The sequence below is a fragment of the Nicotiana tabacum genome, chromosome 1 (genome assembly GCF_000715075.1).
Source record: "Nicotiana tabacum cultivar K326 chromosome 1, ASM71507v2, whole genome shotgun sequence".
Taxonomy (NCBI): domain Eukaryota; kingdom Viridiplantae; phylum Streptophyta; class Magnoliopsida; order Solanales; family Solanaceae; genus Nicotiana; species Nicotiana tabacum.
The window spans coordinates 169,524,194-169,549,272 of NC_134080.1; the positions used below are offsets into that span (position 1 = coordinate 169,524,194).

The following is a 25,079-nucleotide window of genomic DNA, read 5'->3' on the forward strand; positions in this document are numbered from 1 at the left end:
AAAAAGTCAAAGAAAAAGGATCTTACCAATGCCATATCATCCTAGCGGGAACAGACAAGCTGAATCAACAAACAAGATCATCATTAAAAATCTAAAGAAAAGGTTGACCAACGCTAAAGGAAAATTGAGATAAATACTGCCCGAGGTCCTTTGGGCGTTCTGTAAAACGTCGAAATCCAGTATGGGGGAAACATCATTCTCTTTAGTCTAAGTGGGAGATTGTCAGGGTATATTATAAACCAAGCGTTTTGTTATAGTATTCTTTGTGGAACATTTATTTTTTTTATTTATTTATTCAATTCAATAAAGTTTTATTTTAAATATCATATATTTGTCTGTGTTTTCTTTACTTATATAGTAGATGATTTAGTGTAAAAAGTTAAGCTTATACACGAAAGATTAAATCATTGGTTCTTATAACATATAAAGTTTATGTTCACAATCTATTAATTTGCACAAGATTAAATATCATTTATCCTGATTATGAAAATGGTTTAATTTCAACTTCTTGTGCTAGTACATTTTGTATGTATTGAACGGATCAAGTAGAGATAAACATTTTATACCGACTTAATAAAATAATTCTCTAGTCCATTCAATATACTTATATTCTTAATCTTGATATAATTATCATTAATTGTGTGTATCATTTATTATTTTAATTTATTAAAAAGCGAGATTCTTTTGTTGGTTAATAAGCCTGATAAATTGGACAATAATGATATGCATTGATAAAATAATAATTAGTTGATAGAATTCATGTCTCAGTTTTGAGATTGATGATTCTCCTTTATCAAAGCTTATGAGTTTTTATGTGTAAACCCGAACGGTAAATTTTGTATCTGACACATGAAATAAGTTAAGCGAAATCCTAAAGGAAGTAATCAATAAATTAAAATTGTCAGTAATTTAATTTGATTGATTAGTATCTGAACCTTACCATAAGGAGCTAAATAAGGTTTTATGAAAAAATTCAAAATTGAACTAAGGAGTACAATTACGAATTTTTAGTGGAATAATTCTTAATTTATTATAGTAGATATTAATTTTAAAATTCGAAATTAATTCCATAATAGGAAGCCTTCTTAATTAAATCATGCGGCCCCCATTGTGCCTAAATGATAGAAAATCTTTCCTGGGTGAAAAAAAAACCAACAGGTTTTGAAAATGGCTTTTACCCTAAAAGCGTGGCTATAAATACATGGGTGTTTCCTCCATAAGAGCTGGCCATTTTTTTGGTGTCGTTTTTTCGGAAATTTCGCCAACCCCAAATTCACTCTTTCCATATTATTTGGGGTAACTGGAGACCGACAAGATTGTTTTAAGATTCAAGAAATAACTCAAATAAACTGCATATCTATTAATTATTTAATTTATACGTGAATTTGATACTAAAATTATTTTCACTGTATTATATAATCCAACAATCCGCATCATCAGCCTCTTATAAAGAATTTTTCTTATAGTATTGTTTTTCCCTGTCTAATATTTGCAATAGTTTAAGGGTTACCTGTGCCCGATAAAAACTAGTTTTATGAAAAAGTTCTTATAAAGAAAAATGGCTCTATTCTGGATCTTTCTTGAAATTGAATGCCTCATATGAGATCCTAGTTCTCGATTGAGTTTACCTAATGTCTATACATATAACTGAAATTCTTGTTTAACTTGAAAATGGTATTAACAATTATATTTGATTTGTGGTTCTAAAAATACGTAATTTATCTTAATATTAGTTGTTAATGTGAATAATGATAAGGATTAATGAATAAGAAATGATAAGCAAAGCAATGTGGTTAGAAGACTGAGGGCCTCGAGCTCAGCAATATGGAACCTCGAGGGCAGCCTTTAAAGGTTGATGATGAGCAATAAATGAAGTGCAATGAATGAACATAATAAATGAGAAGTAATAAATGAAGAATAATGCAATAAATTCGTGGAGTAATTGTTGAATATGTTTAGGCAAGAAAAGTAGAGAATGTTCTATTGTATCCAATATTCATTTTTGCTATAAAATAACAAGGGTCCCCTTTATATAGGAGGGGGAATGCCAACACAGTACATGTCTAATCATAATCGAGGAAATGCCATTGGTACAACTATATAATGGCTTAGTACGGATTTGTACTAATCTTGCAGACCTGGTCAGCTCTAACAACGTATATTTGGGAGTTTTCCCGCCTTTTCATGATGATCATCGATTGTACTGCTCCGAGATCGACCATAATAAGCCTTCGATATGCTCCTCGAGGGACACACCTCGGGGTCATACCTCACGTTCTGCTTCGGGCCTCTCGAGGTCGTGCGTGGAGCACCATAGTAGTCCCAAAGCCGAACTCCCCAATTTTGACCGTATACAGATAGTCATCGCGTTTCTTAGAATAGAATGATATGAAACAACTTTGATTTCGATTTTCTCGAGCCTCTTGTGATGACATCATGCTCGTGACGTAAGCGTTCGGAGCGATCGACAAGTCTCATCGGTTCGTCTCCCTAGAAGCATTGAATATACTGCCGGTCCATTTTCCCAAAAGCATTGATTGTACCGTCGATCCATTTTCCCAAAAGCATTGATTGCGTCGTTGTTCCATTTCCCCAACATTGATTGCGTCGTTGATCTGTTTCGCCAAAAACATTAATTGCACCATCGGTTACGCCATTGTCTCTCTATAAATGGGGGATTGCTTGAACCAAAACTTCATTCATTCTTTCTTCAATAGCCTTTAGCCCTTTCCCTTCTCTACATCCTCCTCCAAACTTCTATTTTTATGGTTCAAACCGGTGATCAAAAGGTCATACTGTAGCAACTTTGTCAGTTATGCCATGGCTCTTTTTCAAAGATTTTTCTCATTGAGCGGGATTATACTAAATTGTTGTTGTTGTTGTTGTTGGTCCGAAATAATGAGAGAAGGGCACCAAATTCTTTTCGTATCAGAAGATATGTGTCCCTTATACCGCTGCCCATCTCTCTTAACTTCAACCTGGTGTGGCGCTTCATTCCCTTTTCTTTCCATGAAGTGAGGTGGCACAATCTACTACCTTTTACATCCCACATCAGTACAATGTCTCAAGAAGTGGCTTCACAATAGCAGTGCTGACGAGATCCATACTCTCCAAGTTTTTCATCTGGCCATAAATTTTTTTCGCTTGTTAAAAGCTTTTGCTCTTTGATAGGATATATCCTTTTCTTCATCTATTGACATTTCGGAGGAGGTTCTCGAAAACGCCGCTTTAAAGATCGAAATGGAGTCCTTGAGGAAGAGGTTCTCGAAGATGTTGATCTTGAGGATATACCCTCGAAAGTAAATTAGGCCTTTGGCTGTTGTTTTTTGCTTCTCCATTTCTGTGTAAGGGCCCCTCGTGGGCTTTGTAAACATCTCTTAATAATATAAGAATTTCTTTATTTTACCTTCGTTTGTAAAAAGTCCAAGTGTATGACTCTAACAATTAGTCCGAATATTGGACCCGGAACTTAATAAACCCTTAGATTTTTAGTTGATTAATATGATGCTTCTTGAAGTCTTTTGTTATCCCTCGGGCTAAGCTTAGATTGATTTGATGCGAACTTAGGTCACCGGGACTTCTGAGTCCGTGTTGAGTGAGAGTTGGGTCTCGACTCTTGAAATAAAGCTAGCCTATTAATAGCCCTCGAGTGAGAACTTGCTCGAACTTGGGTAGCCCTTGGGCTTAATAGTCGAGTGAGCGTTTGATCGAACTCGAAACAAAGATGACCTGAGGATTTATAAATAGTCCTCGAGTGAGAACTTGCTCGAACTCGGGTAGCCCTTGGGATTAATAGTCGAGTGAGCATTTGATCGAACTCGAAACAAAGATAGCCGTGAGGCTTTATAAATAGTCCCCGAGTGAGAACTTGCTCGAACTCGGGTAGCCCTTGGGGTTAATAGTCGAGTGAGCGTTCGCTCGAACTCAAAATAAAGATAGCCTTGAGGCTTTGTAAATAGTCCCCAAGTTCGAATGCCTGCAAGAAATTAGTAGGAGACATAAAACGAAAAGGGAGAAGGTTATACCTTAGCAATAATAGCGTTTGAGCATCGATTTGTTCTAGTTGCTTGGAAGTTGCTGGCCTTCAATGGTGCCAAGTTTGTAGGACCCTTTGCCTACTACTCCGACGACGCGGTACGGTCCTTCCCAACTTGGGCCTAGATTTCCTTCGTTTGGGTTTCAAGTGTTGAGGGTGACTTTTCTTAGGACTAAGTACCCGACTCCGAAATATCAAAGGTTTGTTCTCCTGTTATAATACCTCTCAGCCCTCTATTTTTGGGCGGCCATTCGGACTAGTGCAGCCTCTCGCTTTTCATCTAGTAGCTCGAGGGTGGTAGTTATGGCTTCACTGTTTAAGTCATCGGTAGCATGACGAAATCTGGCGCTTGGCTCTCCGATCTCGACTGGTATCAAGGCCTCGGACCCATATACCAAAGAGAATGGTGTCTCTCATGTGCTTGACTTCGAAGTTGCTTGGTATGCCCATAGTACTTCGGGCAATACCTCTCTCCATTTTCCCTTTGCATTTTCTCACCTTTTTTTCAAGTTTTTGATGATGGTCTTGTTCGTCGACTTGGCTTGTCCATTTGCACATGAGTGATAGGGTGTTGATAGGATCCTCTTGATTTTATGATCTTCGAGAAATTTCATCACCTTGCTGCCTATGAACAGTTTCCCATTATCACATGTAATCTCGGAGGGGATCCTAAATCGGCATATGATATGGTCCTAGATGAATTCAATGACTTCTTTTTCTCTTATATTCTTGAAGGCCTGTGCTTCCACCCATTTCGAGAAATACTCAGTCATAAACATAATAAATCTAGCTTTACCTAGTGTCGCTGGTAGGGGACCGATGATGTCCATCCCCCATTTCATGAACGGCCATGGTGATAAGACTGAATGCAACTGTTCATTGGGTTGGTGAATCATTGGTGCGAACCTTTGGCATCTGTCACACCTTCGAATGAATTCCTTGGTGTCCTTTTTCATGTTATCCCAATAATAGCCTCCTCTGATCACCTTTCGAACCAAAGAATCGACGCCGGAATGATTTCCACAAGTGCCCTCGTGGATTTCCCGAAGTACATAATCGGTGTCCCCTGGTCCCAAGCATACTGCTAGAGGTCCGTCGAAGGTCCTTCTGTATAGTGTTCCATTCTCGTTGAGTGAAAATCGAGCTACTTTGGCTCGAAGGGCCCTCGATTCTTTTGGGTATGTGGGCAGCTTTCCGTTTCTCAAATAGTCGATGTATTTATTCTTCAAATCCCATGTTAGATTTTTTGAGTTTACCTCGGCGTGGCCTTATTCAATCACTTACTTGGATAATTGTACAACAGCCCCTGGGAGTATGTCATTTTCTTCGACGGACGACCCCAGGTTCGCGAGTGTATCGGCCTCGCTGTTCTGATCTCGAGGAATGTGGACCAGAGTCCATTCTTTGAAGCGATGCAATATGACCTGAAGTTTGTTTAAGAATCTTTGCCTCCTGTATTCTCGAACCTCGAAGCTCCCATTTACTTGGTTGACTACCAGAAGGGAGTCACATTTTGCTTCAACGACTTATGCTCCTAGGCTCTTGGCCAGTTCGAGACCTGCAATCATAGCCTCATACTCGGCCTCGTTATTAATAACCTCAGACTTTTTATGGATTGCCTAATCATGCCGTCCGTAGGCGGTTTTAGAACGTTCCCAAGTCCGAACCCTTTCATACTCGAGGCACCGTCAGTGAAAAGGGTCCATACTCCCGATGACCTGCCCGTTCATAGCATGAGTTCTTTCTCTACCTCTAGCACGAGGGCTAGCGTAAAGTCAGCCACAAAGTCTGCCAAAATTGGGGCTTGATAGCCATCCGGGGTTGGTACTCGATATCATATCCTCCAAGCTCGATGGCCAATTTGGCCAATCTACCCGATAATTCAGGTTTGTGCAAGATGTTTCAAAGAGGGTATGTCGTTCAAACACATATACGATGGCATTTAAAATAAGCTTTTAATTTTCGAGATGCACTTATTAATGCAAGAGCTAATTTTTCTAAGTGTGGGTACCTGGTTTAAGCATCTCCTAGAGTCTGACTTACGTAATAAACAGGGAATTGTGTACCTTGTTCTCCCCGAACCAACACACCGCTTACCGCTTTTCGGATACGGCTAGATATAGGTACAACGTTTCATCTTCCTTTGGAGTGTGGGGCAAAGGTGGGCTCGAGAGATACCGCTTTAATTCCTCTAAAGCATGTTGGCATTCTGGAGTCAACTCAAAGCTATATTTCTTTTTGAGCAAGGAGAAGAAATGATGACTTCGATTTGACGATCTCGAGATGAACTGGCCTAAGGCATCTATCCGCCCAGTCAGCCGTTGTACGACTTTCACATTGTTCACTACTATAATCTCTTCAATGGCTTTGATTTTGTCGGGGTTGATCTCGATCCCCCTATTCGACGCCATGAAGCCTAAAAATTTGCCCAATCCTACTCCGAAGGCACATATCTCGGGGTTGAGCTTCATGTTGTAGCTTCTAAGGATATCGAATATTTCCTGCAAATGAGTCAAATGGTCCTGTACGCGTAGGGACTTAACTAGCATATCATCAATGTAAACTTCCATAGATTGGCCTATTTGATGTTCAAACATCTTATTAACTAGGCGTTGGTATGTAGCTCCTGCATTTTTTTAGCTCGAAGGGCATCACATTATAACAATATATACCATACTTCGTGATGAACGATATCTTTTCCCTATCCTCTAGGTTCATTTGAATTTGATTATACCTGGAGTAGGAATCGAGAAAAGTGAGGATCTCATGGCCGGCTGTGACATCGATCAGGCGATTGATGTTAGACAATGGGAATGAGTCTTTGGGGCATGCTTTATTCACGTCTTTATAATCCACGCACATTCTTAATTTATTTCCCCTTTTGGGAACCACTACTACATTAGCCAACCATTCGGGGTATTTTACCTCCCTAATTGATCCTATTTTGAGGAGTTTTGTTACCTCGTCTTTCATGAACGCATGTTTTACCTCGGATTGAGGCCTGCTCTTTTGCTTCACTGGTTTGAAAATGGGATCGACACTTAGCCGATGGGTGGTTATTTCTGGCGGGATCCCAGTCATTTCTAAATGGGACCAAGCAAAGCAATCAATGTTGTTAATAATAAATTGGATGAGTTTTTTCCTGAGTTCGGTGGTTAATTCCGTTCCCAGGTATACCTTTCGATCTGGAGGGTGCTCGATCAAGATGACCTATTCAAGTTCTTCGACCGTTGATTTTGTTTCATCCGACTCCTCGGGAGCAACAAAGGTCCGAGGAGCGAGGAAGTCTTCTTCATCATCTTCGTTCGAATGCTCACAGACTACCTATTCCTCAGGGGCCAGCCTGTTTCTTGGCTCGTCCTGGCCGGGGAGAGTTGATGTTGGTGCCATATTGTTTACCGCGAGCATCTCCTTTGCTGCATGTTGTTCCTCGTACACCATTTTTATACCATATTTTGTTGGGAACTTCATCATCCAATGAACAGTTGATGGTACCGCCCTCATGTTGTGTATCCACAGCCTTCCAAGTAGGGCATTGTACCTTATGTCACCTTCGATGATATGAAACTTGGTATCTTGGATTGTACCGGCCACATTGACCGGGAGGATGATCTCCCCTTTCGTTGTCTCACTTGCCATGTTGAACCCATTGAGGACTCGAAAGCTGGGCACGATCTAATCGAGCAGTCCGAGCTACTCCACCACCTTCGACCTGATTATGTTGGCCGAGCTACCTGGATCCATGAGCACTCGTTTAGTTTGAACATTATTCAAAAGAAAAGAAATTATCAATGGATCATTATGTGGTTGGGACAAGGCCTCGATGTCTTCTTCTCTAAATGTAAGGGTGTCCTCGGGTATATAGCTCTGAGTTTGCTTTTTCGTTGCGATGGACAGTTTGGTCCGTTTGAATATGGGTCCCTACGGGACGTCGGTTCCTCCAACGATCATGTGAATGATGTACTAAGGTTTTTCTAGTCCATTCTTTCCATTCGCCTCTCTTTCTTGAAAGTGGTTCTTGGCTCGATCACTGAGGAATTCTTGAAGGTGCCTTTTGTTGATCAGCCGGGCCCCTCCTCTCAGAGTTGTCTACAATCATCGGTCCTATGACCGTGAATGACATGGTATTCACACATCAAGTTGGGGTTCCTTCGGGAAGGATCTAACTGTACGGGCTTTGGCCATCATGTATCCCTGATTTTACCCATGGCTGATACAATGTCTAAGACATCGATGTCGAAGTTGTATTTCAACAATCGGGGTTCTTCCATTGGCCTCGAATGCCTATAAAACCTGGTTTTGCTCATAAGTTTCCAGGAATTTTGGCCTTGATCTACTCTTCGATCATTTTGAGGTATATTCCGCCTCGAGGTGTCTCTTCATTCCTTGAAGTACAGCTGATACCTTTCTTTGTCTGATTTCGACTCCCTTGGTTCCTTTGCTAGGAGCCTGCTTGGATATACTGAGCCAGAGGGGGATCCCAATTGGTCATCTTCAACCCTGATCTTCGATTGATATATGTTGTGTACATCTGCCCAAGTCATGGCGGGATACTCAACCAAGTTCTGCTTTAGCTACTTCGAAGCTATCGAGCTTCGCTCGTTCAAGCCTTGAGTGAAGGCCTACACTGCCCAATCATCGGAGACCGGCAATAATTCCATTCGCTCTATCTGGAAGCGAGATACAAATTCCCTCATATCCTCGTTCTCCCTTTGTTTGATCTTGAAGACGTTGGACTTCCTTGTAGCAACCTTAATGGCACCGGCATGTGCCTTCACAAAAGAATCTGCCAACATGGTGAACGAATCCATTGAGTTCGGGGGTAGGTTGTGATACCACATCATGGCTCCCTTTGATAGTGTTTCTCCAAATTTCTTCAGCAAGACGGATTCAATATCGTCATCCTTTAAGTCATTCCTTTTTACAACATAAGTATAAGCGGTAATGTGGTTATTGGGGTCCATAGTCCCGTTATACTTCAGGACATCGGACATTCTGAATTTCTTCGGGATAGGCTTCGGAGCCGCACATGATGGGAATGGTCTCTGTACGAACTTCTTTGAATCTACACCCTTGAGAATCGGGGGTGCGCCCCGGATCTGATCAACCCTCGAGTTATAAGTCTCCATTTTTTTGTCGTTAGACTCTATCTTCTTTTCTACTGACTCGATTCTTTTAGTCAATTCCTCGAGCATTTTCACGTTTGAGGGGTCAGTCCCCGAGCCGCTTTCATCGGATCTTTCTAGCACTGGTTCGTGCTGGACGTTTACTGGTTTGGTGGTGTTAGGGGTTCTGTTCTGACTTTGAAGTTGAGCGATGGCGACTTGCTGAGCCTTGCAACATCTCGAATATTCCTTAGAGCCTGACTTCTCCTTCTTCCATTCCTCGTGCTTCTTGGCCTCCAGCCTGGGCTTCCCTACGTCCATCCCTTGCGGGGTCTGCGCCTGCTTCCGTGTTTAGAGCATTGTGGGAGTTGATATCAACTGGCTCCTCGTTTGGCACTCCCTTAGGGTTTACAGGTGGTACATTGAGCCCTATGCCGCTATTTTCTCCAAGTCCCTCACTGTCGTAAAGAGGTGCATTTTGTGCGCTAGACATGATCAAGCCTGAAATCAAAGAATCGTTGACAAGAAAAAGTGTGAAAAATAACGTGTGTTATTAGAAAACTAGCACCAAAACAATCACTTTTATTTTTAGCCCCACGGTGGGCGCCAAATTGTTTACCTTGAAAATGATATTAACTATTATATTTGCTTTGTGGTTCTAAAAATACGTGATTTATCTTAATTCTAGTTGTTAATGTGAATAATGCTAAGTGTTAATGAACAAGAAATGATAAGCAAACCAATGTGGTCACAAGATTGAGGGCCTCGACCTCACCAATATGGAACCTCGAGGGCAGCCTTTAAAGGTTGATGATGAGCAATAAATGAAGAACAATGAATGAACACAATAAATGAGAAGTAATAAATGAAGAACAATGCAATAAATTCGTGGAGTAATTGTTGAGTATGTTTAGGCAAGAAAAGCAGAGAATGTTCTATTGTATATAATATTCATCTGTGTTACAAAATGACAAGGGTCCCCTTTATATAGGAGGGGGGAATCCCAACATAGAACATGTCTAATCATAATCGAGGAAATGCCATTGGTACATCTATATAATGGCTTAGTACGAATTTGTACTATTCTTGCATACCTGGTCAGCTCTAACAATGTGTATTTGGGAGTTTTTCCGCCTTTCCATGACGATCATCGATTGTAATGCTCCGAGATCAACCATAGTGAGCCTTCGATATGCTCCCTCGAGGGACACACCTTGAGGTCATACCTCATGTTCTGCTTCGGGCCGCTCGAGATCAGGCGTGGAGCGTCATAGTAGCCCCAAAGTCGAACTCCCCAATTTTAACCGTATACCATCCTAAACCCAATGCTTGCAAAGTGGGTCGCAATCCCACCTACGGGCTACGAGTTTTGTTAATGTATTTTCTCCTCTTTAATATTCACGAGCTCGGTCCATCCTAAGACAATAAAACGTAAATTCAAATAATTCCAAAATCGAATCACACGACAAATTAAAAAATCAAGATATTTCTTGTTTAAAGATATGTTCAAAAGCTCCACGTGTATAATATGGATCACTTCTCCAGGCGAGCTTTCGCTTTACATATCCAGCTCAACAGCTGATTTCAGTCTCTCCGGTTACATCTGGAATATCTGGGGGTGTGCATTCGAATCGGTTTATCGATAAATCGAATCGATTATTTGTTATCAGTTTATCGATTTCGATTTTAAAATTTTCCTTATCGAGTTATCGATTTCGATTTCGATTTTGTCTTCTTCGGTTATCGGTTTATCGATAAACCGATAAGATATACTATTTTTTTTTATTTAACCCTTATTCTATAATACCCTTTCCTTTACCCTAAGTCCCTAACCCTATTATTTCATCTACCACATTTAAGGAATGATCATATTTAAAGCTCAAGGGAATGAAGTTCAAATTAATGGAAAATAGAATTAACCGTGATGATGTATTTTTTTTTTATATACCGTTGGAGTGTTGGTGACATACATTTGATCCCTTACTTTAGTTTCGTTGCATGTGCTCGTTGACACAATTTTTATGCTATAAACGGTGTTTGTCTTATTTTAGCTTCTTTTTGTCCATATTAGTTAGGCGTGTTTATAGCGATATACTTTCCGGGGAATCCCGCAAAATTTCTTATTGGTGTAATCGATAATCGAATCGATAAGCCCCAAAAATCGATAAATCGAAATCGAAAAGTCGAAACCTTATTGAAACGATAACGATAAGCATATGTACAAATCGATAATCGATAAGTAATTATCGATAATGGTCAAAATCGAATCGATAAATCGAATGCACACCCCTAGAATCTTCTACCTTCACACCAACAATATATACTATTCTTTCTTTTTCTTTTTTCAATTTATGTGATCTTTATTAGTCTTTCAAAATTAACGTTTATATATTTTAAAAATAATTAAGTTTTAACATTTTTATTTTATTTTAATGAAATAATCTACATTTAATATAAATATATATGTATTATTTTTGACCCCCTTGTACTAATACCTATTCAAGTCACATCTCGAACAATCTTCAACTATCACACCAGTATTTTATAGGTAAGGAGTAATATTTTTCAACTCAAACTATTTATTTCATCAGCTTCATGATATATAATACTCCCTTCGTTCCAATTTATGTGAACCTGTTTGACTGGGCACGGAGTTTAAGAAAAAAATGAATACTTTTATAATTTGTGGTCCTAAACAAGTTCAAATGGGGCCCAGAGTATTTGTGTGGTTATAAAAGCTTCTCATTAAGGGTAGAGTTGTAACTTTAAGCTAAATTATTACCAAATTTAGAAAGGGTTCATTTTTTTTGGAACGGACTAAAAAGGAAATAGGTTCACATAAACTGGAACAGAGGGAGTATTACCTTTGTTCCAGTTTATACGAACTTATTTCCTTTTTGGTCCGTTCCAAAAAGAATGATCCCTTTCTAAATTTGGTAACAATTTAGTTTAAACTAACAATTCTACTATTACTGAGAAGCTTTTATAACCACACAAATACTCTGGACCCCTTTTTGACTTGTTTAGGACCACAAATTCTAAAAGTATTCATTTTTCTTAAACTCTGTGCCCAGTCAATCAGGTTCACATAAATTGGAACGGAGGGAATAGTGTGTAATTTTTCCTTATTAGCATGTTACGATAAAAATACTGTAAAATTTTTTATATTTTAATTTTTTTAATTTTAAATATTTTATTTTGCTCCATGACAGATAGTTAGATGGTATGTGATCACAACTTCTAAATATACTTTGCTATTCGGGGGTAAAAGTCTTTCTTTTCTTTTTAAACATCATGTCTAGTTAAATACTATCATATAAAATAAAACTTAGAGAGTAATGTTTGGTGTAAATTATGTTTCACGAGTACAATAATTAACAATTTAAAATATTAAAAAATAATAATCAAACAAGAACTTTTTTGATACCCCAAATAGGAAAAGTAGATCATAAAGTGAAATAGAAACATTAGTACTCCTATTGTCTCATTTGATGTGACACAAAATGTGACGTAATTAGTGATATATTTAATATTACAAGTGCCAATTTTTTCTTTTTAAAAATACAATGCAGTGCTCAAAAACCTTAAGGGTCGTTTCGCAGGAGGTATTAGAAAAAAATAATGCAATCATTAGCTCTATGTATTATTAGTATTTTGTTTGGTACATTTTTTCAACCTATGTATAATTAATATTTGTATTAGTTATACATCATACTTGGTATTATCCTATGTATAAGTAATGCATAGAAAACCATGTCATTAGAAATACCAAGACTATTAATGCATGCATTAGTATGATTAAAGACAAAATTATCGTTAAAGTCCCTTAAAGATAGAGAATATTGAGAGCATTTTTGTAAACAACTATTTTTCTTAAAAATTATGCGATGCATTATAATTTTAATACCTGCATAACTAATATTTGCATTACTAACCCATGCATTACTAATACACCTTATTCCGCATTATTCTTGTACGCACTACCAAACGACCCCTAAGTAATCAAATACATAGTATGTCTCTTTACTTGCGAATAAACCGGCTACCGGCCAAGACACATTACATCACTTATAGTCAAGGTCTCAGCACGTGTTACTACAAATTTTGTTTGCATGTCTACACAAAATAAACTTCAAATGTTGTGCTTATAAATAGGGATCGAGCAGCCCATATCTGAGAGAACAACATAAGAGAGAAAATGGAGAAAGTAAAATTAGGAGAGAGCTCAGTTTCATCAAATAGTAGTTCATTTACCAGTGCCACAACACTAACTGAAACTGGACATACTTTTATTCCTAAACGTTATGTCCTTCCACCACCCCAACGTCCTGATGACACCTTAGACCTCTGTCCTTATACATTTTTGCCAACTGTGGATCTTTCCCTTCTTCGACCTCAGATAATAGAACAAGTATTGCTAGCTTGTAAGGACCTTGGTTTCTTCAAGGTAGTACTCCATAATTTTGTCATGTACTTATGTTGCTTCGATCTTCCACGAAATGTCGCAACCGGTGTCGGATATATTAGAGATTTAGAGGATTCGACATTGACTTAGCAGCACCTTTGAACATAAATCATGTCCAAAGTCTCGCACTACAATTTTATATATCTCGTGCAAAATTTCAACTTTCCACCCAATTTTGGTTAATTCTTTCACATTAATAAAATCTTTGGTTACGAAGAAGAAAAAGAATTGCCAACGTCAATGATTTTAGCTAATATATACCTGGTTTAATAGGAAAGAAAATCGAAATTGCTTCTGCTATTAAATATGGACGTAAGGTATTAGCAGAAGGCATGCGTAATAAAACGTTAGGTTATGCTCTCTTTTCAGGTAGTTAATCATGGAATCCCACAGTCAGTCATGAAAGATGCCCTGGATGTTGCAACTGAGTTCTTCGATTTACCAAATGAGGAGAAAATGAATCTCTACTCCACAAATGTTCACACACCGGTAAGATATGGTACAAGCATGAATCAATCCAAAGACAAAGCCTACTTTTGGAGAGACTTCCTCAAGCACTATTCAAATCCAATTTCATCTTTTATCGACTTGTGGCCATCAAATCCAACATCTTACAAGTAAGTAATTACGCCTTAATGCTTTTTCATTTCTTTAACAATTTTTTTGGCTAGAGTTACAATGTTTTCTTTCAAGTGGTTAAAGTAGTTTTTTCACGCAGGAAGAAAATGGGAGACTATGCAAGGGAAGTACAAAAGTTACACCAACAGTTAATGGAAGTCGTACTCGAGAGCTTAGGATTAGACCCAAATTACTTGCATGAAGAAATTGCTCAAGGCTCTCAGGTCAGTGGCGCATGCATAATTAAGCAACGATTTTTTTTTTCCTTTTTACCCGATTTAAAAAGAATTTATGTCAAATAATTTAATTTTGAACTTTTTATTTTATTCTTAATGACATGATTATTATAGGCACAAAAAAAAAGATGAAACAAATGGATTAAATACTCCTTCCGTTTCAATTTATGTGAACTTTAGCTTTTCGAAAGTCCGCTTCACTAATTTTGATACTAAATTGGATTAGATTAACTATATATTTTAAAGTTAAAATTTAAATATTTATAAATTATACGAAGTTACTATTCCCTCATGTCAATATGATAAAAAAATGTTGGTTAAAATTTACATACTTTGAACTTTAAATCATGAAAAACGAAAAGATTCACGAAAATCGGGGGAGTATAATATTTCGAAGCCATGCATATTTTCAAAGAAATCAGTACCTTGAATCCATAAAAACTAAATCATGAATATAATCAACCTTTGTCTCAGGTCATGGTCATTAACTCCTATCCTACATGTCCAGAACCAGATTTGACACTTGGCCTGCGACCACACACAGATTTCGGTTTTTTAACCATCATTCTTCAGAATCATCCAGGGATGCAAATAATGGACAAAAATGAAAACTGGCATTCTGTTCCAGTCGTTGAAGGAGCCCTCATTGTAAACTTGGGAGATCAATTGGAAGTATTGAGCAATGGTATGTACAAAAGTATTGTTCACAGACTAATAGTTAATTCAGAGAAGCAGCGTATTTCAATTGCCAGCATCCATAGTCTTGCTTTAGAGAAAAAAATTGGACCCGCACCTGCGCTTGTCGACAAAAAATATGTTGTCCTATAGAGAAGGAAGCTTCAGTGATTTCCTTGACCATCTTTCTGGAGAAGATATCACGCAAAAAAATTACATAGACAAACTAAAAATAAATCCATGAAGATTATTTTGGTCTATGTAATGTTAAAGAAGAAGATCATTAGGTTCTATATTTTCTAGTAGTCTTTTAGTCTGGTCAGAGATTTATAGGCCCGTAGGAAAATAAAGAGCTTTTAAGACATTTTATTTTTATTTTTAATTTTAATTGGTACTACCCAACTTATTTGGGACCACAGCATGATGTCTAGTTTTTAATCTTTATTATTTTGCTTGTTACATACACGGGCATGTTTCCAGTAGACATCTTCCTGTGTATTTTATCTAAAGTAAAAAATTTGCAGTTAAACAAATTTAATACTATTGGTTCTCATAGTAGTTATATGTGGGAAGAAAGTAACTTTTGCATTTGACAAAACATTCGTCGCAAGTTAATCAGTCAAACGCATATGCACACAAGCACGGGTGAATCTAGGTGGGCACAAGGGGGTTCAGTCACCAAAAATCCTAATTGATACTAGGTTAATTTTTATATATATATATATATATATATATATATATATATATATATATATATATATATAAAAAATGTATATTGATTACAAATAACTTTCTTGTGTGTTTACTTTTTTTATTTTTTGAATCCCGTTGATAAATATTTTGCTTCCGTCACTGCACTCAAGCTCCTTCAAACTTAATTAACATTATCTGATTAGCAAAGATAGAAATTTTCTGGGAGGGTGCATGCTGCAATTTGTTGAACTAAATTTGATTATTTTCACATAATAGTTAATTACTGAATTATGCATAAAAATATGCAGTCACACTTTTCCCAATTAAGCTGATAACTTGTCATGTTTTTCAACATAGAGCAGATTTTAGTATATATTCAATGTATTGATTAGCTTTTTCGCATAGATAATTTTCTTATGCTTTTTCCTTTTTTTAAGATTTCAAGCCATCACCCAAGTTTGAATGCGAAGTGTTGGGGGTTTGACTTAACCGCTATCATGTATACCATATAAGAGAATGAGTACAAAAAGGAGGGAAACATAGACCAAATCTCCTAAGTACATAAGACTGTGAAATGTGAATGCCCAGTCTTCAGAAAATTAATGCCATGGAGTTCTATCAGTATGCAGTCACCCATCTTACAAAAAAGTTTGTTTCGACATGCCTACTCCTTACGGAGCGGGGGCGGAGCTAGTGTATATGGCATTTCAGATAGCGCCAAGCTTTTCATCTAGATAACTGCCAATAAAATTTGTAGTTAAGCGCAACTTTTGTGAACGGGTCATATGTAGGCCGGTCTGCTCGGTGCAATAATTTGATAACTCTCGGTTAAAAATATTGACGGCTTCCAATATTTACTCCAAGCCACATCTACTTACCAAGGTTTAGTGCTGACAAGCTTCGAATATATGCTACTCCCTTCCTTCGTTTTAATTAATTTAGATGAGATTGTTTAACTTTATACGGAATTTAAGAGAGAAAAGAAAGGGACTTTTGAAACTTGTGGTCTTAAAAACTTAAGTAACATTTGTTTGGTTATAAAAACTTTTGTGAAATGAGTTAAATGAAAAGTTTAAAAGTTAAATTATTTTCAATTATAGAAATGTGTCATTCTTTTTTGAACCGACTAATAAGGAAAAATGTGTCGTTTGAATTGAAACGCATGGAGTACTTAATTATGATTAAATGAAAAAATCTATACAAAACAATCATTCATTTATTTGATGTACACAACAGATGTGAATAAATTTTATGGAGTATTTAAAGAAATCCTTTTAAACATCCATTTGTACAATACGCAAAATTCACGCATTAAAGCATACGCCAAGTGAGTAACTTGTTTCATTTTAATTAGATGCCCCAAAAAAAAAATTCTGGTGAAATTTAATGATTTACAATTGATTAAACCAAATTATATATCCAAATAATTACAAAAAAAATATAATGATTCGTTCCTATTTTGTCCGAAATGAAAGAAGAAAGAAACGCAAGAAACCAATTACTGAAGAAATTCAAAATGATTGAACTAAGATTAAGCTTGACAGGCTCTACCTTAATTTAAGCTTCTGGTCCCTTGCTTTTAGCCTCTCCTCCTTTGGCGTCCCTTCTGAATTCTGATTTCTTAGGTGAGAAACAGAGTTTATAGGAAGGATCTTTGTAAAATAACCGTGTTTGGGGTGGGTGGGGGTTTGGTGGACTGTTTCTATTGGGAATACTTTTTTTTGGTTGGAAAGATAGGCAATATTATAATATAACAAATATTTACATAAGTTTAGAGTCTTGGATGCATACACGGCATCTGTTGTATAAAGATTGAGCTAGATTGTTTGTTTCCCACTACTTGGGAAACAACACTAGTACTGGAAGTAGAAGCTACTAAGGGAGTTGTACTATTACAAACACTAGCTAAACCATATGATCCAGAGAGAGATTGTGTAACATTCCTACTAAGCTGCCGAGACATTCTGTTGTGGAGTGTGCCCTGGTGATCTTGTTCATAACAAGACATAACAAAAGGTGGGGGTGTTCCAAAAAGTAGGCATTGCTCCTGTACATGCGTTGCACCATATTTAGCTAATTTATTTGCTACACAATTCTGCTCCCTGTAGATAACTTGTACCGATGGACTATCCAACTGTCGAAGCAAGGACCTGCAATCATTAATAATATTAATAAAGCTCATTGCTGGTGACTTTAACATACCAATTATTGCTTGTGTATCCGTCTCAATGATGATAGGTAAGAGCCTTTATTGGATAGCAATTTGTAAACCTTTGAGGAGTGCAAGGAGTTTTATTTGTATGGAGGTGCCTTCTTTTACGGACCCTGCAAAGCCTATGATCCAATTAGTTTTGTGGTTTCAGATAACTCCACCAATTTCACAAGTGCATAGAGCCGGACAACAAGATCCATTAATATTTAATTTGTACTATTGGGAATACTCAGTTGACGTCTCATTTTTTTTGTGCGCTCACGGAGAAAAGAAGAATGCTCTTTATAGACTATTCTGATAACTCCAAAAGGTTCTACATTTTTCTGCCTTGGTTATAGTTTTTGGGTGCGTGTCTTTTTATTAGCAGCCAAAAACTCTTGTGAAAAGACAAAAAAGAATAAAAATTAAATCTTGAAGGCCGAAACCGAAATTAAGATATTCCCAAGGGTACCTTTGCTTATTGTCAGCGAACTTAGGATTTGGGCACAATGAGGCACCACTGACCTTAAATATATCAATAATTGGCGATAAAATTTTGTATACAACTCTTTAAAAACTTAGAGCCCGTTTAGATTGCCTTGTTTTAAGTGCTTTTAAGCTAAAATAGCTTTTAAGTCATTTTGTAGTGTTTGGATAAAGTAAAAAAGTGCCTTTAAGCACTTGTTTTAAGCTAAAATGACAAAAACAAGCCAAAAGCAAAAAGTTAGAATTCCTAACTCATGGCTTAATAGCTATTTTGGCTTAAAAGTCACTTAAAACAAGCTCATCCAAACGGGTTCTTAATAAGTATGATAACTATCAGTAAATATAAACAACAATAAATTTTTGAAAAAGAGAAAGCACTAAGCAAAAATTGAAAGATTATATGCAAAATAGATGCTACAGAAGCAATGTTGATAGAAGTGATATATATATATATATATATATATATATATATATATATATATACTCGGTAAAATCGGAGGGCTCAATTTTATGATCGTTAGGGCGCCTCGTAGAGACAGGCCCCAGAAGGCTCGAAGTTTAGCTCGGAGTTCGCCTCCGTGTGTTCTCAATGGTCGACCCCAAGGCAGCACAAATCAAAGGCTATGAGGGACATACGGGAAGTTCCAAAAGCACATGATTAAAGCTGACCTAGATATATTAGGCTAGCATGAGCCCATATCGTGGCATTAAATGGCTGTACCAGCCATATATCTTTGTAATAAATGCATTTGTACTATGTTGGGATTCCTCCCACATATATAAAGGGGATCCTTGTCATTTTGTAAGACATCTGATACTCAATATTAAATATACAAGAGTATTCTCTCTGCTTCCTAACTTAACATATTCGCTTGATCTCACTACTTACATTTATTGCTTACATTCATTGTGTTCTATTTATTGTTCTTCATTTGTTGCTCATTATTGGCCATAAGGATCTGCCATCGAATTTATCATAATTGTTAATCCCCCATCAATTGCCCTTAGCCGGGCACCCGACTCGACCTCGAGGCCCCATACACACAAGCTCGAGGCTCCGATTTCCAGCCATCAGTTTGATTATTACATTGTTTTCAAGTTATTATCTTGTTTCAGAATCTTTCACTTAGCATCTATTTCCTAAAAACTAGCATAAAAATAGATCACATATTTTTAAAATCAAAAAATCAAATATATTTATTATTACCATTTTCACGGTAAACGGTTTGGCGCCCACCGTGGGGCTAAAAATAATAGTGATTGTTTTCTTGCCGGTTAACTACATAACGCAAGTTATATTTCACGCTTTTTCTTGTCCAAGAATCTTCGATTTCAGGCCAAAATGTCTAACTCAGTGAATGCATGTGGAAACAACGGTCTTGAGGACCATGAAGAGAATGGTGTAGCCGTTCCAGGTATTGGCACACTACCACTAAACCCCGGGGACGCGCCAGAGTCAATCCCTGTAGATGTGGTCTCACGCGATGCCTAGCACGTCGATATAAGCTCCCATACTAACATGAGCGTACGCCAAGGAGACCAACAAGAAGCTTAGAAAACCCCAACTAGAGAAGAACATGAGGTTAGCCTTCACATTATTTTTGAAATGTTACAGGCACAACAGTTGGTGATTGCTCATCTGCAAAGTCACCAAAAAACTCCCAGCACGGTAGCACCGGAAACGGCTCCCCAAGCCGAGAAGGTACCGAAAAGATCGAGTAACAACGAGCCAGTAGCCGACCCTGCCATCATATAGATATTCGAGGACCTCACGAAGAGGATCGAGTTGGGTGAGAAGAAGATAGAAGCCAACGATAAGAAGGTAGAGACCTACAATTATAGGGTCGATCAAATTCCGGGTGCACCCCCGATCTTGAGAGGTGTAGATTCGAAGAAGTTCGTACAAAAACAATTCCCACAGGAAGCGGCCCCAAAACCCATTCCAAAGATGTTCAGAATGCTCGACCTTCCGAAGTACAACGTAACCTCGGACCCCAATGAGCACGTCACTGCTTACACTTGTGCAGTGAAGGGCAATGATCTAAAGGAAGCTGAGATCGAATCCGTCCTACTAAAAAAGTTCGGAGAGACGCTTTCAAAAGGGGCGATGATGTGGTATCACAACCTTGCCCCAAACTCGATAATTTCATTTGCCATGCTGGCAAATTCCTTCATAAATGCACATGCTGGTGCCATCAAGGTAGCTACAAGAAAATCCGACGTCTTTCAAATCAAGCAAAGGGATAACGAGATGCTGCAAGAATTCATATCTCGGTTTCAAATGGAATGAATGGAACTACCACCAGTCTCCGATGACTGGCTAGTGTAGGCCCTCACTCAAGGTTTGAACGAGCGAAGCTCGGTAGCATCGAAACAACTGAAGCAGAACTTTGTCAAATATCCCACTGTAACTTGGTCGAACGTCCACAACCGATACCAATCAAAGATCAGGGTCGAAGACAACCAACTAGGAGCCCACTAGGGCTCGGTATATCATAGAAGGCTTCTGGAAAAGGAGCTAATGCCAAACAAAGAAAGATACCAACTATACACTAAACATAGGAGAAACGCCTCGAGGCGTAACATACCCTGCAATGACCAAAGGATGGAACAAGTCCAGAATCCTCGGGGATTCATTAACAAAACTAGATTCGATAGGCATACAGGGCCGTCGGAGGCACCTCGATTGTCGGAATACAACTTCAACGTCGACATTTTGGACATCGTATTCGCCATTAGTAAAATCAGAGATGCTAGGTGGCCAAGGCCTGTACAATCATATCCTTAGCATCGAGGACTGCCGACAACTCCGGAAAGAAGTAGCCTGACTACTCAGCAAAGGTCACCTCCAAGAATTCCTTAGAGACCGAGCCAAAAATCAGTTCCGGGAAAGAGAGGCGACCAAGAAAAATTAAACAGACGAGCCACAACATGTCATCCACATGATCTTAGGAGGCATCGATGATCCACAAGAACCCATACTCAGGAGAACAAAAATATCCATCACAAGGGAAAAGCGAACTCAAGGATACATACCCGAGGATGCCCTGACATTCAGCGACGAGGACATCGAGACCTTGTCTTAGCCTCACAATGACGCACTGGTAATCTTTTTTCTTGTAAATACATTTCAAATTAAATGTGTACTTGTAGATCCAGGTAGCTTGGCTAATATTATCAGGTCGAGGGTGCTAGAGCAGCTCAGACTGCTTGACCAAATCGTGCCCTCCTCTCGAGTCCTCAGCGGGTTCAACATGGCGAGCGAAACAACAAAAAGGGAAATCACCCTCCCGTTCAATGTGGCCGGTACTATCCAAAATGCCAAATTCCATGTCATCAAAGGAGACATGAGGTACATCGCCTTGCTCGGAAGGCCATGGATACACTGCATGAGAGCAGTACCATCAACCCTTCACCAAATGATGAAGTTTCCAATAAAGGACAGAATAAAAACCATGTACGAGGAACAACATGCAGCGAGGGAGATGTTCGTGGTACACAATTTAGCACTGACACCAACACCTTCGACATCGAAGAAACCACAAGATAAACTAACAGTGAAATAGCGATCACGAGATACATTCTCGGCTATACCCGAATAAAACAAGCAAAAGATTGTGCCATGTCCTCAGAACAAACCGTATCGAGGCCTAAGGTGCCATCAACACTAAGGTATAATCATCTCCCTTTTTAGTAATATTTTACACTAACCTGTGTGTAGGTATCCGATCGAAACAACAAAAGCGCTTTCCAACTTGAAAGCCTTAGGTTTAGAAAGCATACATTCCGAAAGAATACTTTCCCCTCCATCAAAGCACTTCGCATTTCAAAGGAGTTCGGTATTCTTTTACAAAAAGGGCTCTAGAGCCAAAAATGTCCCGAACACTCGGGGACTGACGTCAAAAACCTGAAGCCGTATGACTCCCAGGTCAGAAGCTTCGAACTTGTAAGCCCTTAATAAGGAAACATCAAGGTTACAAAAACAACTCTAGAAGCCAAGAACATCCCGAACATTCAGGGACTGACGTCAAAAAATCGTAACCGTATGACCCCTGGGTCGGAAGCATCAAGCTTGTATGCCCTCAATGAGGCAATGTCAAGCCTGCAAAAATAGCTCCAGAGCCAAGAAAACTTTCAATGTCTCGGGGACTGCCGAGGCTATAAGACCCCATATGGGCAACCGCGACCCTGTAAAACCTTTATAAAGCATCACCAAAAACTGTAAGACCTAAAGAAAGGCATGAACCATACTTGTACCAAGTAACTAAAACTGTAAGACCTCAAAGGCATGTAAAAATTATATGACCTTACAAAAAGGCATTATCCCGACCTTAAAGTTAAGGCTATATATTCGAATTTGTAAGACGCCTAAAAAGGCATACCCTCAATATAGACGCCAAAACTAATTCACTCGGGGACTCAAAGGCTCTGGCCAAACACAAATGACTATGGTCACAAGGCTGTACCAGCCAAACTAATGCAACTCGGGGACGCCTGACCGTCACTATAAAATCACAGGCCTTTAATTACTTCGAAAGTACTTTGAAAAGAACCGGTTAAATAGGCTACCCTCGACATATGCAAAAGAGCTTCGACCATGTCAGCTCCGAACTATAGGCTTCGAAACATTCAGCCACCGGGCAAAATCTCCCGAGGTGCTCGTCGCCACATAACGACTCAGAATCGAGGTTTTTATCAAACCATCGAAGAGTCAGGCAAACACAATTTTAAAAAGTCCTTAATAAGGGAAAAATAATGCCCATATACAAGGTCGTACCGACCCAATGCGTAAGAGCCACTGTCGCTAGCCCATATAAAAGGTCGTACCGACCCAATGCATAAGAGCCACTGTCGCCAACCCATATAAAAGGTCGTGCCGACCTAATGCGTAAGAGCCTAAGGGCCAGATTTAAATTCAAAAGCTTAAGGGCTAATGAGCTCGAGTTGAAACCCGACTCGGAGACTGAACCCGAAATAGTTAACCGAATAAGCCTAAGAGCAAAATCTTAAGAGCTTAAACACTGGATTATGCTAACAGGTCGTACCGACCAAACCCGTAAGAGCCTACGGGCCAGCCCCACGAGCCCCAAGGCCATGCTACATACCTAAGGGTTCTTTTTAACTCGAAGACCAGTTCAATCTGGCTAATGGCTAACAAACATCAAAGCAAAGGGAAGTGCATGAAAAATGAAACTACAAGGCTTCCTCTTATACGTATATGGGAAAAAATACAAAACTCTATTAACAATGTTCTTTAAAAACACTATACACAAAATCAGAAAAGAAAGGCCTAATCTGCACCGCCCTCGGGGACTATGGCCCATCGGCCTCTTTCTCGCTATCTTCAGCATCAGACAGAAGGAACTTAGCATCATATTCGTCCGCCTTCGCCTGCTTTATCTCTTCCGAGAGATCGAATCCCCTGACATGGATCTCCTCGAGGGGTTTCCTCTGATATTTACACCTTACATACTCTTTGCTCCTACTCTTGTGGTCGAGAGCCCCCTTTAGCTCAACACGAGCATCGGCAACGTCCTTCAAATAGACGACCACTTTCTTATCAGCCTTAGTTCGGATCGCTTTGGCTTCAGCCCAAGCATCCACAACTTTAGCCTTCATCTTTAGAAGCTCAGACTCGAGCCTTGAAACCATGTCCGTTCGGACAAAGTTGTTCTCATAAGCATTGCGAAGTTGCACTTCGAGGGCGGAAGCCTTGGCCAAAACATCTTTCTTAGTCGCTACCTGGGTGTCCGCCCGAGCCTTTAGCTCATCATGCTCGCACTTGACTTGACCAACTTCGCTCCAAAGGCATTCCAGGTCCTCCATCTTTTTCTACAACTGAAGTAAACAAAACATTAGCCTCAGAAGATAGAAAAAGAAACACGTACTTCCTTGAAACAAAAATTACCTGCTCCTCGAGGTAGCTTTCGTAGTTCAGACTTCGACTCGCCTCATACCGCAAGTGTGCCAACTCGTCTTCCCTTTCATCGCAAAGTTGCTGGAGGGTGTTCTCCCCATCCATGACTTTTTGCAGCCTACTCTCACAACGAAGTAGCTCATACTTGAGCTTGTTAAACGCCTATGAAGGAGAAAATCGAAAAGAGAGTAAAAATTACAAAAACTATAAAACTAATACGATCAGCCAAAACTTACCTCAGAATAGAGCCGTTGAGCTTTGTAAAAAGTTGACTGCACATCTACTAGTCTGGCTCCATTAACCCCAGTAGAACCGCTCCCGGTTGGGATACGATCACTCGATATATGTGGCCCCTGGCTTCGAACATCACTCGAAGTGCCTTCGACGGGAGAAGAAGTCGGCAGCAGATAACCCCCATTCCTCGAGGTACCTTTGATAAGAAAAGAAGACTATAGCAGAGGAGGGATCGTTTTTCTAAAACCAGAGATCTCGGGCGCAGTAGCTTGGCTGGTACACCCTCTTTGAGCCTCCGGGCTGGACTCGTCTTGCTATAATCACAATCGCCCTGCGAATGCCCTTTCTGCTTATTATTATTATTATCCCTCAGCCCTAAAGTTGACGATCCTTCTCCCTCTCCTAGAGGGCACAATCTCGGCT

General features: G+C 39.0%; 1 pseudogene; it reads left to right on the forward strand.

Moving 5' to 3' along the window:
• The first annotated feature begins 13,334 nt into the window (after positions 1–13,334).
• On the forward strand, positions 13,335–15,751 carry LOC107830360 (2-oxoglutarate-dependent dioxygenase 21, chloroplastic-like; annotated as a pseudogene).
• Positions 15,752–25,079: the final 9,328 nt, after the last annotated feature.